This window comes from Ambystoma mexicanum, chromosome 1q (genome assembly GCF_040938575.1).
Source record: "Ambystoma mexicanum isolate Mex_15411 chromosome 1q, UKY_AmexF1_1, whole genome shotgun sequence".
NCBI lineage: Eukaryota > Metazoa > Chordata > Amphibia > Caudata > Ambystomatidae > Ambystoma > Ambystoma mexicanum.
The window spans coordinates 1260031072-1260049149 of NC_090922.1; the positions used below are offsets into that span (position 1 = coordinate 1260031072).

General features: G+C 43.3%; 1 protein-coding gene across 2 annotated transcripts in view; it reads right to left on the bottom strand.

Moving 5' to 3' along the window:
* The window catches only part of FGGY (FGGY carbohydrate kinase domain containing), a 2730916-nt gene that overhangs the window by 1336081 nt on the left and 1376757 nt on the right, over positions 1 to 18078 (bottom strand). The gene's annotated exons all lie outside the window — the stretch shown is intronic.

Here is an 18078-nt window from a genome sequence, read left to right on the forward strand (position 1 = left end):
ACAGGATGTCCATCCTCTCTGTTCAAAAGGATTTCTTCTATCACTTCCAGAGTTGCTAGCTGTGGAATCATGGTGTACAGAGACTGAATGTCTAAGCAAATAAGAAGTGTCTTGCCAGTTTCAAAGGGCAGATTTTCTATCTTGTTTATGGCATCTGTGGTATCTTTCAAATAGCTCGCCATTTTAATTACAAATGGTCTAAGGTAGAAGTCTGCACATTTAGACAATGGTTCAAGAATCTAATTTACCCCCGAAACAATGGGTCTACCCGGAGGCATGGTAGGGTGTTTATGAACTTTAGGAAGTATATAAAACACTGGTACTCTACCAGTGTCACGAATCAAAAAATCACATTCTTGTTTGGAAATCATTTCTATTTCAAAGGCTTTTGTGACCTTTTCTCTGATGATAGAAGACAACTCTGGGGTAGGATCACACGCTAGGCGAGTATAACTTTTGCCATCAGATAATAGTCTCTCACATTCGTTCACATAATCAGTACGATTCAACAGGACGATGGCTCCCCCCTTATCGGCATGTCTGATAATCACATCTTTGTCTTGAGCCAATTTAGAAATTCAAGTGCGTTGCGATTTGCTAAAGTAGGAATTGTAAGACTTCTCTTTACTTTCTAGGTTAAATACCTCCTTCAGCACCTGTCTTTCAAAAACTAAAGATTCAGGGCTGTAAGAATGGGTAGGGGCACAAAACGTGGAAGGATTACGTAAACCACTCAGATTCTTGTTGACATATTCATAACCATCTTTGATAAATACATTAAGGTGGACTTTACGCATAAAAGCGTAAAATTCAGTCCTGAATTCGAACGGATCATGTCTTTTAGTAATCACATAGTTCAGCCCTTTGTTCAGAATCACTTCTTCTGCAGTAGTTAAAAAATAGGTAGATATTTTCATTACCATAGATTTCTTGACATGCTCCGTGTCCGAACCTGGTTGTCCCAATTCCCTCGGTTCGGCCCCTGCCCTAAAAAAGGCGTTTGTCGTCTCTGACGGTTGGCACCTCATTGGCCTCTACCTCTACCCCGAGTCATATTATGGTGATTTTCTCCACCGTCACCTGTGGTGCTTTCATCACTCGAGCTATAAGATGTGTCCCGAAATCTGACTCTTCTGGTGTTACTAGGGGTCGGGTTGTATGTGCCAAATTTATGCCCCTCCACTACATATGGAAAGGCTTTTTCATGGCTAAAGTTAGATATATCCTTCTTCATTCTCTTAACTCTATCCAGAGTAGTGTCATTCTTAAAATCTATCAAACCGTTAAGATGTTGTTCTAGTTTAGTTTTAAAGGCTTCCAAATCGATATCTTTTTTTATTTCTTCCTGAATTTTATTGATGTCTATTTCTATTTTTTGGGAGATTTCGATGGCAGTATCTATAATTAATACGAGCCAGTCTCGTCCACATTTGTTAGAGATGTAACTCCATTTGATTTGGAACTCTTTATTGTCAAGGAACAAACGTGGTTCGTTCCTTACAATCAAACTTTGGGGGAGTGTTTGAGTCTTGAGATATTCTAACATTGTGGCACCATGAAGCTCAGTGCGTATTAAACGCTTCCTAAACTGAACAGATTCATCCCATTGGTCGCTACTAGTAGTGCTGCCTTCTATGATAGACAAAACTGAAAGTGAATCTAAAAGTTTCTTTACGTAATCTTCACTGTAAGCCAAACATTTCTCTGATGGGGTGGTCATCTTATCGTCAATTCAAGAACAGGTACTCTACAACCATATATACTTCAAAACAGCCTTGGCTTATTCAACAGGGGGAACTGCTAGCTGACAATAGGCCATGAAGGTCTTGGATCAGGATAAAGTAGTGGCTGCCACCCCCTGGCCACATGGGAGGAGCGTCCTGCCAGGGAATCCGTGATGACTCCATTGGACTCATCACAACAGACAAGTAATGCATTGCCAAAGTACCTATACATGTTGATCGAGTCAGACATTTATCCAAACCCATCAAATCTGATTCCAATGTTGATATCTGTATGACGATGGGTTCAAAGTTAAGTATTAGTAATGTATTAGAGATACTCCAATCGCAAAACTTATTCCATAGACTATTGTGAATAACTTTATCAATGCCGATGTGGGGTCGATAAAGGCTATGCATATAGCTGTTTGTAAGTCAACATATTTTCTGAATCAGGATTAGGAGAAAGCCTTTTAACTGTGTACCCATAGTTTTTTGTAATTCCAATTGATGTTTATCTTTATGGCCAAATACCTTGGCCCATTTATTTAATTTCTTCAAAACGATGTAAGAAAAAATCTTTCTTCAAACATCCAAAAGAGCAACAGGATGATGGTTTAAAGGCTTCATCCTATCACCCTTTTTGAATGTTGGAACAGGCCATGATGTTTTCCACAACCTCGATATCTCACAGGTACACAAGAGGTTTTCATAAAGCGTAAACAGAATTGCAGCCACTATGGTGAGACCCCTTTATTATACAATTTTATAGGCAGTCTAGACCTGCTGCCGGTGCATTAGCTTTTTTAATGAGTTCTAGAATATCTTCCACTTGAAACTGAAATCCCATCTCATAAAATTTCATAAGCGAGTTGTAATGCAACCAGTGAATGGTAAGAATATTAGAAGAGTGTGAACCAGTGAGGGACTCATCATATTCGTCCCAGTGAATGGCAAGATCACAAGAAGAGCAAGAGTTAGCCTACTCGTTTCAGCGAGTAGGTAAAAACCAAAAGGAAAGAGGGTTGCTGCAAGGGCAGATTTGTTTATCCTAAAGAGGAAAGAATGGTTGTGAAGCACAAAATATATCCAGAGACTCAGTCAAGAAACAGAGAAAGTATAGAGAGGAATCAGAAGAGTTAATGACAAGCATCCTAGTTTAGCTAGGTTAGGTAGGGAAATCCTTAGGATAGGAAAGTTCAACAGGTTCTTTACTATTTTTCAACAAACCTTTTGAAAATGGCACCTATAGTCTGTCTCAGTCAAGGATGAGAGAGGGAGAGAAAGAGGAAAGTAGCGAGAGAGAAAGGAGAGTGTGAGGAATTCGACCATCTGCACGGTGGGTGTGCACTTGCCTGGGCTTTTTTTGATATTTTTTAAGAAATTGAATGATGGGAGATCAACTCAGAAAATGTTTGTGGTTAATCCGCACACATTTTCCTATGCTCACTGCACGGCAAACCCATAGACCTGTGTACTCTGGGGGGGGCACAGCCTACAGGCGCAGTCCTTCATGTCACATTTAGTTGGAATGTGACACCCAGGAGCACATGAAGACATCTCAAAAGGGGAAGGGCGAGGGCAAAACCCTCCTCCTGCCATGGCCAACCTAATTAAATATCAAAGGCCTCCTCCGTCCTGCCCATTTTCAGTTCTGCTCGTAGAAGCACATACTGATAAGAGTTAATTGAACCAGGCCTGCGAGCTGACAAACTGGACAGGAAACACACCTTTTTGATATGCAGCTGTGTCAATCTGAAGTCAGTTCCCGCCCCTTAGTATCAAGGGCAGAGAAATGTCATGTCTGGGACAACTGTTAACAGTAGGCAACCCCCGCAAGGGCAATGCCTTTCAGAGGATAGAAGTATGTGATTTGATGGAGACAGAAAGTCTGTTCTCGCCACGACTTCAAGGGAGACCTGCTCTTTGATCAGGAACCACAGAGAGCTCAATTAACCATAGAGTCCCTTTGATCCACAACAGACAGGAAAGATGGGTGGGTCCCACTTTACCTTATCCTGTTGCAAAGCTCTCTGGTTATGACCTCATGCATAATAGAAGATTGCTAATGGGGGCTCAGTATTGGTTCATGAAGGTAGGCGTAGCCTGCACCAATCACTGGGGCCCATTTGGCTTTAAAAGAGGGTTGAGCCCCTCTCTTAGCAGATCATCTGAAGACTTTGCAACTGGTGTATGGCTGCAGGTACAGTCTGCTTAACAACTTCCACCAGTGAAGGAAGGCCAGGATTTCCAAGAGGGAAGCAAGATCCCACCCCTAAACATCTCCCAGGAAACAGAGGAAGATACTGAATCCAGAACCGGTACCCAGCCAGCACACAGCGTGCCCTGCTAGGCTCTGCAAACAAGCTTCCTAGACAGGAAGTGCTACGGAGTCTCTGAACCAAACCGAGGACAATGCCGTTGCCTGCAACACTCTACTCAGCTTTGGGCCGTCCACCTTAAAGGACGATACAAGCCCAGCGAAGAAACTAGGAGGAGTGCAACAACAAGCATCAACCACTTTTAAGGACATTTTTGAAGCAGGCAAGCCCCTCGAGCTGCAACTGATTGCACCACTGACTTTTGTCATGCCGCAGTTGCTCCCGCCATCCAAGACGCCTCGACCAGTGCTTCAGACCCACCAACCAGCACTGAGACGATTCCTGATCCTGAGCCGCAGTGTAGGCCAGCGTGCAGTCATACGACCAGTCTCGCGCACCAAACTGCCTGCTGCCTGATACCTGCAGCTGTCTCCCGTCTTGAACTATGTTGCAGGAGCTGCAAAGCGCCCTGAAACCGAGTTGATGCTGTCAAGCACCAAGAACTTCTACAAACACATGGTACATTATGGTTCTGCCCTCCTGGTCAATCCCCAAAGGCCTCTAGTGAAATTTTATGACACGTTGCTCCCTTTGTGCTGAAACCAAGTATCCTTGAACTATTGAGATTAATTGCTTTACCAACTACCATCCTGTCAGTATCCAGAGTGCATCCCTTTTCCCTCTCTGCCTTGTCTGTCCTCTGCATTCCTTTGCAGGGTGGGTTGTATTTTGTAGTGTGCTAGAACTGTCTGCTGAATAATTATGAAGTAGATACTTGTATAGAACCTTGACTGGACAGTCCCTATTATCAGTGGGTAATAATTATATTTCTGCTGTGTGACATCTCACCAACTATCCACGACCTTGCAGAGATAAGCCTGCCGTTCTGACAATGTTAGCAAAATTGAACAAGGAGGTTCACAATTTACTTGAGTTTCCAATATGTTCAGATCCCTTGTGGTGTATTAGAGGTGTGGGGCTGATTTGAGGGTTTAGAAACCGATATTCAACCCTGGACTACAGGTGGCCCGGAAGTCGATTTGTCACAGTGTGGGTTACAAGAGCATGACAGGTAAAGACCTAGTGACACCGGTTTCATGTGATTATGTCACAGGGAAAAAGGCACCTAGTAGATGTTTTTTTTCCCCGACCTCTAAAATTCTTTCCCCAAATATTCTAGGAGGGATATCATTATATATTATTATTAAAGCCAATCCTAGAATATTTGAGGAAAGTGTTTGATTTTCTGGAGGGTGCATTTTTTAGGAAAATGTCACCACCCGGTGCAATTTCCCTGGCAATGGTCAGATCTGGGTGACTGGAAGGCACCACTTCTGAAGTACATTTTTCTTGTGGTATTGTAACGTAGAATCCACCTAGATTAGTCTGAGGGAGTAAGAGAGATAAGGTAGCTGCCTTTGGGCCCTCACCACAAACCAGCCAGATCATCTCTAATAACCATTTTGGGATTTGGGGACGTCTGGTTTAAGGTGGAGGAGAAACCCGGAGAAGAGTAGAGAGAGAGAGGGACCGCCCTCAGTGATAAACTATGCAAACTCCTAATAAACACCCTTGAACAATCTTTGAGAGTGGGTATGTTCTTGAGGTCATTTGTGACAGTGTGTTATATCCTGCCTGTCTCTCTGTGGTGAGAACGTTGTTTTTGTGAGTGATGCTGTGTAGTCTTTGCATGAGTGCTCTGTCTCATTGTTCTCTGTGTGGCAGTTACAGGAGGTTCACCTGCCCATCCTGGGTGTGGGTTGCCAGATCTTCTGGCTCTTCATCGTCTGCCTATCTTTCCTCTCACCGATGATATAACTGTAATCCTGAACATGGAATGAAGGCTATCTGCAATAAACAGTGCATATTTTGGTATTATAGTGCCTTTTTCAATTTCCTGAGGGAATGTTACATTTCCTACCCTAACATGCAGTGTTGTGATCAGATTGTGATCGGGAATTAAGAATCAATATTGCAGCATGTAGTGCCTCCACAATTGGTGTCCTCAGTTTGTTCTAGGAATTCATACTCAATATTCCAGCATGCAGCTTTTTTCCATCAAGTGGCTATCTAAATGTCCTTTCCCCCCCCCCCAAACTGCTGCAGGACTTCCAGAAATGCAGATTTACTACTTTGACTTCAATTTTCCTGAGTTCCCAACTTGGCTTCGTTCTCTTCCTTTGATCTCACAACTTGCTTGTCAGGTCACACTGAGTCACCTTATAATATTGTGTTTGGCAACAAAAGTTCACAGGGCTCTCAATGGCTCCACACTCCGAAGCCATCAATATTTCCCAGGTAGTAGGAAGTTACTTCCTTATTGTTCCCTGTGCTGACGAGGTCAGTGCCAGAGACCGGGGTGCCTGCGTATGGAAGCATCATTCTACAGATCTTCTCCTATTCTGTAGGACACATGATAACATTATTCAGATCTACTCTTATCGCCGACATTGGTTTTGATGGTTTCGCCTCACCACACATAGTTTCACCACAGGACGATGACCGTGCTCTTCTCGGCTGGTGGGTCTTTTCAAGCAGTTCCAGAGGAAGGATCGCGTGGCCACAGACATGCACAACAGACTGCTGAGAACACATCTCTTGGCCAGATGTAAATGGAGATGCATGAGTGTTATACAGATATTACAATCATAGAGGAGTTTAAACAAAATAGAGAAAGTCCAAGGCAAGAGTTCTTTTATACCTTCTCAGAAAACTCCGGAAACTTGCAAAATACCATAAGTGTATGTTAGGGTATGTTTTACATTGGAAATGTTCAATCAACATCTTAAAGGCTTGATAACGTGATCGAGCTGATGCAACAGATATGACAGTTGTTGAACCATGGAATACATGTAGAAACGCATGCCAGTATACCCCATTCAGTTAATATTTGTCGAGTCCTGTTTTTTTTTCTTTGCATTCTTGTACTTGTAGTATTGGCTTAATACTGACAAACGTAGTACTGTAAGTCTGATAAAGAATAATAGAGAACTGAATACGCATCTACCAAATGGAATGGGCCACGTTGGCATGTACGAATAGAATTTTGTTGAAAATAAATGTACGAAGTTTAGTAAATAGGCATTGGAAAGCCGGAACCGTTGTTTAAAGAAATGGTACAATGCATATCAACTGCTACTGTGCTCAACAAAAGCCCATCAGTGCACTTAATAAACCTACTATCATACACATTATTGTAATCGGTATAGTAGTAATGAGCGACAACTTTTCCAAAGAATACCCTCCAGCCTTTTGAATCTATCCCAGTTGTTAATATCCGCAACCTCGAGTCCATAAATAAACAAAAGGTATCAGTTTCATTTTGTAGAGTAGTATCATGGGCAATATAGACCATCTATAAAACATATTCTTCAATTTTTGTATGTGTGTTGCTAGAGTTGCAGCCTTCATTTTTAGACCCTATATCAATCGGATATCAGCATGACGACTAAAAATAGGAAAACCTGGATAGGTAAGACTCTTCACATATACCGCTAGCAAAGTTTATTTTAGCACTTTTTCTTGAGTTAATTTGTAAACTATTTGCTCCATGAACATATCCCAAACTATCAACGCATTAAACAGACCTATGGGAGTATAATTTAGAAAGATTATGTCGTCCGAATATGCAAGACAATTGATATGTAAATCTACCATTTTTTGTGTACAAGTTAAACAGGGAGAGGGCCAACACACCTTGCCTGAGCCCTGAATATGTATAGATCTACTGTAAAATATCACCCCTCCCATTCATCCTGACTGTATCTTGGTATCCGTCTGTAACAGAATACAACATTTCGAAAGGTCTGTGGGTATCCCCAGGATAGTATTTATTGCCATAGTGTCTGCCTATGCACTTTATCAAATGCAGTGGTCAGATATATGCAAGGCAAGTAAACTGGAAGAGAGCCTTTTCTCCAGGCCTGTATCTGTAAAAGAGATAGCAGAAATACATTTAGGGCGATACTCATTTGCTTTAGAAAACCAAAGACTTTACTTGAAGCATCTAGAAATGCTACTGGTCTATCATCTATAAGGGAAGGCCAATCTCCCTTATTAAAGAATGGAACAATGAAGGATGTATATCTTGGAATAATTTTTGAAGAATCTGGGCCAACAATTTAGGATTGGCTTGATTTTAAAAAATAATTCTTTATTCTTTCTTCAATATCAGTGATGTTGAAGGAGCCCTGTCATATGGTAAAACTATGCAAATTCGTACTCAAGAGTGTCTTCTTCCTTACCCCGTAGAGAGAGACAAAATGCAAAATCCATCATGCCTCATCTATGGGATTAGATTGATAGTTGGTTTGTTGATTTGGGTTGGAGCTTTTAAGTGCCCAGAAATCTACAGTTTTCTTACTTTTCACGGTTTCTAACATTCTGTGGTCATTAGATATTCTAATGGTGTATATACCTCTTTCCTCTCTGATCGACCCTCCCAGGTCCAACTTGGGTCCTTCCTATTATCTATCTTCCTCTCTACCTGTTGTGTTCCCAAGGGGTCTGACCATTCGCCCTGGCTTTTCAACCAAAACCTGGCAACTCTCGCCCACTGAATTGCCGTTTTCGGCTCCAATTTCCAGTGCTATGCTGACGACACTCAGCTCATTTTCAGGCTTCCCTCGGCCACCTCCTCTCCCTCTCTCATCTCTGATTGCCTAATTGCCATTCAAGGGTGGTGTGCCGCCAATGATCTTTGTCTGAATGCCAGCAGGACAGAGATCCTCCTCATCGGCACACGTTCACCATCCTTTCCCCTCACTCTTTGACCGGCCTCCTTTGGCCCTCCCTCCTACCCCCACCTGCGATGCTAAGAACCTCGGGGTCATCTTTGACTCCACATTTTCCTTCTCCGCCCACATCTCTGATATCTCTAAAAAGTCAAACTTCCTACTGCACCTCCTCAGAGGTACTCTGCCTTTCCTCTCCTTCCCACAGAAGCTCATGGTCTCCCAAGCTCTGGTTCTCTCAAGGTTGGACTATTGTAACAGCCTCTTTCTAAATATACCTACCTCTACGCTTCGCCCCCTGCAACTAATCCAGAACAGGACTGCAAGACTTGTCCTTGGCCTGAAGCCCTGGGATCGTATCTCTCCAGCTCTGAAATCCCTCCATTGGCTCCCAGTGGATGCAAGAATTAAATTCAAAACCCCGTGCATTGTCCACAAGGCTTTCTGGGGCCTGGGTCCAAAATACCTTCAGCTATCCCTCCGCAAATACCTCCCCTCTCAAGCTCCTCGCTCCTCTACCTCCAACTCCCTCAAGGTCAGTCATCTTTCAAAGAAGCGAGCTGGGGGTAGAGCTATGTCTTCAGTTGGGGCCTCCCTCTGGAACAGGCTACCTGCCACTCTAAAACTTGTGGAGAACCACCTCCGGTTCCGGAAGCACCTCAAGACCTTCCTCTTTTCTTCTGACTTCGCTCCCCCTCTACCCTGCTGACCTGTTCTCTCTTGGCACCGTTTACCTGCCCATCCTCTGTCCTCCGGGCCTAGGTACCTGCTCACCCTGTACCCTCCCAGACGGCCTCTGGGCCACCCCTTGCACTGCGGTCTGTATCTGTACCCATACAGCCCCCCTTTTTCTTCCTACACTTATCAGACCTACCCTGTCTGCTCCCTTAAAGCTAGCACTTGTCAATTTATTTATTATTATTTATCGGTTTCTCCTTTTCTTCGCACTTTCCACTTTTCCCGCCTCCATGCACTTTTCCCTCCCCCTCTCCCATGCACTTGCACGTTCTCATTGTCACTGGGCCTAGTAAGATTGCTGTTTTGTTCTCCCCTGTTCCTCTCCCTTACCTTCTCGCACTCTGAAACACTTGTGTATGAGACTGATAGAAATAAAATATCAATGTATCCAGTTCTTACAGTTCTGTTTTAATCTCCATCTAGTGTTGCATGAAGTAACATCATCCATTAAACCACTAGTTTCTAAGGCTCTTACACTTCGACTTAATTCCCTTTTCTTTTCTTTCACTTCCACATCAAAGTGATAACGATAGAAAAGTGCATAGTTGGGTCAATCTAATTAAGAGGGCAGAACATTCATGAATGATTTTTCTAATGGGTATTTGAATCCAACAGTATAATCGAAAAAGATTGGGTTCGCTTTAAAAGTAAATTTGAAGTGCTTTGCCAAAGAAGTATTATATTCATCTATGACTGAACCAAGAAATCCAATTCTTGGCTTCATTAGAGATTAAACCGGTGATGTCCAAATTGTACGTGATTTCGAGAGCCGGACAATTCAAGTGCAACATCAGACAAGAGTGATCACCAAAAGCAGTTCTCTCAATGAATAATGGTCTACACCAATTAAACACTCCTCCTGTACAAAATATAAAATCAATGATAGATTGCACATTTCTACTAGCCCATGTACAATTATTTGGTATGTCCGCCATGAGATTACCATGAACTCTTATATTCCATGCTTGAATGCCTCCGAATATGAGATTGACTTTGGTCCCTTTCTTTCTATGTTGATCGGAGGAAATCTGCGTCTCTGCATTGGAACAAAAAATTCTTATGACCATCGAATACATATACATAAGGATACAAACAATTAAAATCTCCCGCTATTATAACTTTCCCTTACTCTAGCTGAATTCCAATAAATATTAAGAAGAACAATGTCTGAATTGGAGATGTTTTTCCCTGGGAAAGGGTAACTATGAGCATTGCCTCTGACTGCGCCGGCAGCCCTGATGCCCATGGGCTGCCGGCGCTATAGAAGCAAACACATAACATAACAAAACTTGGTATCCCATAATTTAGTTGTTGCACCTAATGTGCTGTCAACGGAAATGAATAGCCTGCCCCAAAAGGACAAACTCTCCCCTTTTTTTACCTGCTTTAAAAAATGTGCTATAACCATCCTAGACAAGAGCCTCTAAAAGCCTCACTTCTTGTAATAATCAAATTAATCAACTCTGTAGATGCTAACATGTTTATCTAAAAAGCTTGAGAAGCTCTAGTGTTCTGTGAGACAGGCATGGTATCAGGAGATGACACAGACAACTGAAAAACTTTATTTTACTGGTCGGGAACACCTATCTTGGCCTAGCACTAAGGTGGGAATGTTTCCTACCTGAAAGTAAACTAAGCAAAGTCTAAATCTGTCCGTTCAAAACAAAAATGCTGTCTGTGTCCAAACCTATGCTTGCCCTTCACTTCCATAGTATAACAATGTGTAGGTAATGGAATACACTAAATAGTGTTCAAAGGAAAATTAGTATGGTACAGGAGCTCTTCTGGAGTTCCCTTCCCCAAGTTCAAGACACTCACGTTCACAAAGTTCCACATGATTTTCCAGGTTTACTTGGTAAAGGTTCACAGTGCCTTGTTTCTCATGAGTTCTGATCCCGATTCTTCAATGGGTCTCTTAGGCTTCCCTTGCCCAAGCTTAGCCCCCTTTTCATTTTTACACAATTTACTTGTGAAATATCACAGTTCAGCTTATTCGGTTCCTCATTGCTTCTCACAAGAGTTCAATTTTATACCATAAACTTCAGCTTTCAAAACCACAACAGTTCATCTTGATTCTTTAGGGGTTCTCTTCCCCATATTCAATTGCACCTCTTGGTTTATTGACTATGCTTTTTCTACACAGTTCATTTATGTCGAGGGGCCTCCCTTAGTCTTGGCACAGTTGTTCAACCCCACAGTCCGCCCATTACAGGTCGTGTAACCAGGGGCGGTGGGCCTCAATTTTGCCCTCTTCTTATAATTTACTTTGCCCAAATGCTCTTTTTCTTCCAACTTTTATGTCCCGGGCTTTTGCTATGTCCCCTTCTTGTTACTTTCTCATTCTCATGAACATTCTGTTTTTCTCATGAATTGTAGTTTTTTGCTCCCCTTTTCAACCTGAGCCTTTTGCTCACACTTCGATTTTGTGCACAGCTCCCCTTTTCCAGAAGAGCTTTTATCACTTAGAGGCTTCCGCAACTGCATCTTCTGGAATACGTGGTCCCTCTGTTACATAACATTCTTAGGCACTTTACTTCTCATTGTTTATTCTTCAATGGTGTTCTGAGACTTTCAACAACGAGTTTTCTTTAACTCGCGACCATTCCCTTTCAATGTATTCACTCGTATTCAACACACACCGGGTTTCCCATCATCTGAAACTCACTGATTCAGTTTTCTTATTGTTGGAGTTAACGTCTTTTCCTTCTGGAGTCAGGGTCTGAATGCCTGTCTATCTGACACTCCTGGGCTCTTTCTTTAGCCTAAGGGAAACAAGCAATTCTTGGACAGCCCTCCAAAAATTATCAGCATGCCTCCTGGGTTCCTTACACCGATTGTTCTGGTTCAATGGCGACACGGCTCCCTCGCAATGCTTTCTCTCACTGCTTTCTCTTGCAGACACTCTAATTTGCGGCATCCCGTTCTCGGCCAGCTGGTTTGTGGCGGCTGCAGCGTTTCAGCTCTCCTCCCAACTCGCTCTCTTTGCCTTTTGTGGTTGCTTCCTTGATACACCTTTGAAATAACAACTAGTTGCAGGTGAGTGTGTTTTACCTCAAGTGCCTGACTCTGACTGGCCTCACTAGTGGGACATATCCATCGGGTATAGTGATGCGCCTCTATTCGCATTTCTTCGTCCCAGGACTATAGTGGTGTTTTGACGATTGGATGAGATGAGACCTACAATACCCCATGAAGGCTGAGGGGGTTCGAGTAAGTTCATGTCAGAGAAGGAGGATACCATGTCTCATGTCGGGTATTTCCTCCCCAATCCCTGAGGATCCTCCACCCAGGTGATCCTCTGTCGCTAGTCCACTCCCAGGGTCGGGATCCAAAAGCAATGGCCCTCCCCATGTCATCTGGGATCTAGAGGATGCCCGGGGAGTAGGCAGGGAAAAACCTTTCCAAGCGAGGAGTGTTTTGTGTTCATTGATACAGGAGCATGTTGGGATTACATGACCTTGCTGAATGGTGCAAATAGGAAGACAGTCAGGACCAGCCTTGTTCTACCATAGGCTTTATATTTCTAATGACCTTGATTAATACATTTCTATGCCTGTTTGATAAAAGGGCAGTGATGTAATGTTCCTTTTGCATGTCCAGGCGTTAAGTATCCCCTACCCTACGTAATAAGGATACCGAGAAGTTCTGAGGCCAAACCGAGGAACGGGAATGGCATACAGTAAGGGATATTTCATTACTTGTCATACATGCCCCCTCACTTTGTAATTTAAGAGATTTCCCAGTTGCTGATACATACAAACACATTTAAAATCTGTTTGGATTAAGGAAAAACGAATTAACTAATATGCAGCTAGCTTTTAATGTGTTAAAGGAAAACAGTTTAATCAGTTTAATAGAATGCATCTAAAATGTTTTGATTTTGTGCTTTAAAATAAGTAATGACATAGAGATTTTTGCTATCATGTGCGAAATCCAGCAGTGCACAAAATAAACATACTACCATAAACAGTTTCTTTTCGGTTAATGGCTGTGCAACCATACAAAAAGCTGTTGTGAAAGCTTGTCACTGCTTTAATTAAGTGCTGCAGTTACACCTGAAATTCTACTTAAGCAGCAGGCATTTTGACGTCACAACCCGAGCGTAATAATTGATTACAGAGCAGTAGTGATGTAATTTCTTTATTACAAGTTAGTAGTGATATCAAAACTAGCCTGAAATTAAAACTTGATTAACAGCTTTCCATACAGGATTATGTACTAGTTGTCATAATACACGGATTGGACATTCCGAGAACAGTATGTCCTTTTTCTAATAGTGTTACGTACAGCAACCATAATGGTGAGAGCTGGTAGGGAACACCGTGATCTGGGTAAGAAAATATTCACGAAGGGTGCAAATGCTATTGTGCATGTGCAACATTTTCTCAGCCATAATAGGATGACCTCCAGCCAGCACAATTTGCACAGGGAGAGTCAGTGAAAGGGTAAAAAGAAAGACTTAAGACTGAGCGATGGACTCGTTTGTGCAAGGGGTTCAGGATCACATTTGTTATGAAATAATTCGCTGTGACACCCCTGGCTGGCAAGATGATGCTGACTAAACGATACATTCAGCCATGGCAACATGATGCTGATATTATTATAAAACGTTGCATTCAGCCATTTTTACATCTTTTTATAGACAGGACGCCTTGGCTGGAAGCCTCAGATTCGAAGCCCATTTTCCACAGTTTACGCCCCTTCCCTAGATGCGTCTAAAACAGGACTGCATTTAACAGAGAAAATGTCTTTAAGACAACGTGGCATAAATGGGTACTTACGGGAATTAAAGGCTTTCGGCCTTGCACTTTTAGAAAGAGTTATACATTTCAAGGCAGGCACTAAATTGTAATTGCAATCTCGAAAAAGCTTTTTCATCAATTCGCCGAGAAAAATGAACAAAGTGAAAATTGCTTGTAAGCCTTTTTTCCGCAGAGCACAGAGATGTATCATAATTCCGTGGATCATTCCAGCGATCATATGAAGATAGATGTATATTGATTTAGTAAAAGCAACTGAAAGGAGATACTGGCCTCACGGAGACTGCTCAGTAGCGCATTAGTGACAGCCAGGCTTGGCATAGAGAGCTTGGGCTCACTCCCCTCGTCTCGGTTATCAGCCACTAACATCACACTGCAAGACGCGGTTACCCCTTGGGCGAGCTTTTTCAAGATTGACCTCTGTTAAAGCTCTGCCTTTAAAAACAGGCCTCCGCAAAGCCATTCTTGCCTGGCTTATGTTTAGTCGAAATAGGTTTTGCATTGCCGACACTCATCATAAGACGTGCAGCTCAGACCTTTTACATATGGTAATCCTCATGACACTGGACCTCCGCCTCCCTTACGGTACCCACTAGCGGGGGCCTTGCATTCCCAGGGTCGGACTGGGGCATGACATTGTCTTGGGCACCAATGAAAAAGTGGCCCACAGTTGCAAAAGCCATCGAATTCCTTTTGTGACAGACTGTTTGAATAGTACCCAGGGGGAGTATTTTGATAAAATGTGATGCAAATTGTGCAATTTAAAGAATCATTATTCAGAAACAATGTTCCAAAGTACTAGCCACATAGTGAAGTAACTCATCAAACTGGCCCACAATAGCCAACAAAGCGGCCCACTTTATTTTGTGTTTTTGGTTCGGGCATTGCCCTATTGCCCTACAGGCGAGTCCGAGCCTGCCCAAACCCCAATCCATTTTTTCTTCTCACATGCTTTCAGAATCCCACCCACCTTCTTACTTCCCTCGAGCTGTAAGGGCCAGTGACTCCATGTATCCTCATGCCTGATCCACAGATAATTAGACAAGAGACGACAGACTCCAAGGAGGCCAAAAGGGATGGACGTATGAGACAAGGTATCGGTGCAGAAAGAACCATTCTGATTGGCCCTCGCCGGGGCATTACCCGGCCGTGAAACCCTCGGATTCCACCCCTTTGTCCCCGGGGGGGGGCGTGGCAGCCCCTCAGCCAATGAGGAGGCTCGAAGCGGGGCCATCCCCACTCCGAGCCTCCACACTGCTGGAGGCGTCCATCGTCCTGTGCCGGGGACCCAGATAAGTTATTTTTTTTCCCTTTTTTTCCCCTCCCTCCCTTTTGCCCCTCCAACCCCACTTACCTTCTTTTCTTTATTTTTTCGAGAGCGGACGCGCTGCGAACAGAAGTGTTCCCAGCGCGTCCGCTCCCGATGGCCGACATGGAAAGGGAAAACAGACTCTGTTTTTCCTTCCCCAGCAGCCATTTTCTCAGTCTTTTTTTTTTCTGTTCCGAAACGCTTTTAGTATCCCTGTCTCCCAGATCTTCCGGACCGGGATACTAATAGCAATATGCCCCTCATGGCAGGGGCATTACCGAATCAGGTAATGCCCTGGGCCACTTGGGCCTTTAACTATGGGCCCCGGGGCATTACCTGACTCGGTAATGCCCCCGCCGCTCGGGGCATATTGCTTAATTAATACACATAATCTAGGAATTACTACTAGACCTCCTCCCTACTCACATTCCTCGCGCATATACCAAATATACTGCGTGGCACATGCCAGAAAAGAACACAGTGTATAAGATGCAAAAGGATTTATTGCTAAAAAAAACTCTATGCATAGTCACAGTATTCAATGTTCTGCAACAGAATGAAGGACGCTGGAACCCACATTGGATTCCCTGCAAAAACAAGGTGTACCTGTTAATGGAGGTATGCTGAGACACAGCTGACTCCTTATGAACATCCACCAAGGACACATCCTGAACCTCCACCCATGATGATGCAGTCACACTCCTGGACGAACAACTCTGCACAATGGCCAGCAGCTGGGCTCCACATACTTATATGCCATGCCAATCAGTAGCCTGATCCACCTGCTCAGAGAGGCGGCTGAAGGTTTCAGACCATTGCAACCTCCACCAAAAGCTGCAAACAGATGATAGCATTTGCAGTCTGCATGTGTCCTCTCTAGATAACATAATGCAGCTCACTTAATATCATATGTATGCAGCCCCGTTTCCTCCTTATAAGAGGGATTTGGATAAAATATATAAAGTACTACTTCTTTGTCCAAATAAAATGAGGGACATTTTTGGAAGGTGTGCAGGATCAATGATTTAGGATGGACACTACAGTACGATAGCTAAATCTCCAAAGAAAAGAAATATCCAACAGAAAGAGTTTTGTAAGACAACAGATTATTGGGTATATCCTTGTAGATCCTTCAAAACCAACTGAAGGTCCCAAGGAATGAGACATGTCTTGCATGAGGGATTCAAAAGAGAAACTCCATAAAGAATCTAGAAACCAAAGGGTACAAAATAGACACATCACCAAGTGGGAGCCGAAATGTCTAAATAGCTCACATAGCACTTGCCTTACTCAATTGTTTAAATAGCCAAACCCTTATGAAATCCATCCATCAAGAATTCCAGAATCAATGGAGAGTCACAGTTTACTGCGCACAACGTAATCTGAAAAGACCAGCTCAGTGATGGAAGCAAGCATTATTTGTAGATAGAATTCTGCACAGCCAAAGCAGCCCCATTTCCCGACTCCATCTTTTTCAACAGCCAAGACAACGTTTTTAACCATCCTAGCATCTGTGCTGGCAACTTAGAGAATGATAGTGGAACTGAGTGAGACCAGTGTCAACAACAGTTCCTCTGAGTGGCACAAATTCACCAGGACTGTTAACCATTGTCTCCTCACCCAACATGGAATCATTGCAATTACATTTCAAGACTCCCAGTGGAATTTCACCAGAAGCTGAGATATCAGGAGAAAGGGAAGGACAACATACAGCAGGCCATTTAACCAAGGAATCGCCGGAGCATCTGTGCCCCATGCCATTGAGTACAGATGACAAAAGCAGTAATTCTCCACTCTCCTGTTGGCTCTCAAAGTGAAGATGTTGGCACTTGGAGTGCCATACCTCTTGAAAATCTGCTGGATCACTGCCTTGAGCAGCATGGAGGCGGGAAATTTCCAGCTCAGTCTGTCCACCTTGGCATTCATGATTATGATGCAAATGAACTGCTCACAGTAGGGTCAATTCTGTCCAACCCATTGGCTAACCGATAATGGTAAGGACATTTCACTCATGTTCTTCCTCATGTTCTTCCTTGCCATTTCACTTATAGCAAGGCCATTCTACTATCCATGCGTGTTAGTGTTTATTGTCCCCTTAGCATGTCTTCCATTGATTTCAGGGCAAGTTCTATTGCCTGGTGTTCTTTCCATTTTGAAGACCGCTGGAGCACAGCACTCATCGAGTGTCCCTGGATCTACCAGTCTCTCGAGTTCCACATCCCATCATTTCCCATCCTGTCCCATTCATCACTGTGTTACCAACCTCTGCAGGGAAGGCGAGAAGGGGATTGGACTCCTTTCCAAGTGATCTGGCTCTATCAAACAACTCAACATCGGTCTCAGCTGTGATAAAACTGGGAGCAGCACTTTGTAAGTTGAAGACTGAGGAGCCCAGTATTTCAGAATATGGCCCACAAGCTGTTTCAAGTTAAATCTTGCCTCTGGCACTAGGAATGCAGGAGATTTAATGCACCCTTTTACAGTTAGAAATTACGT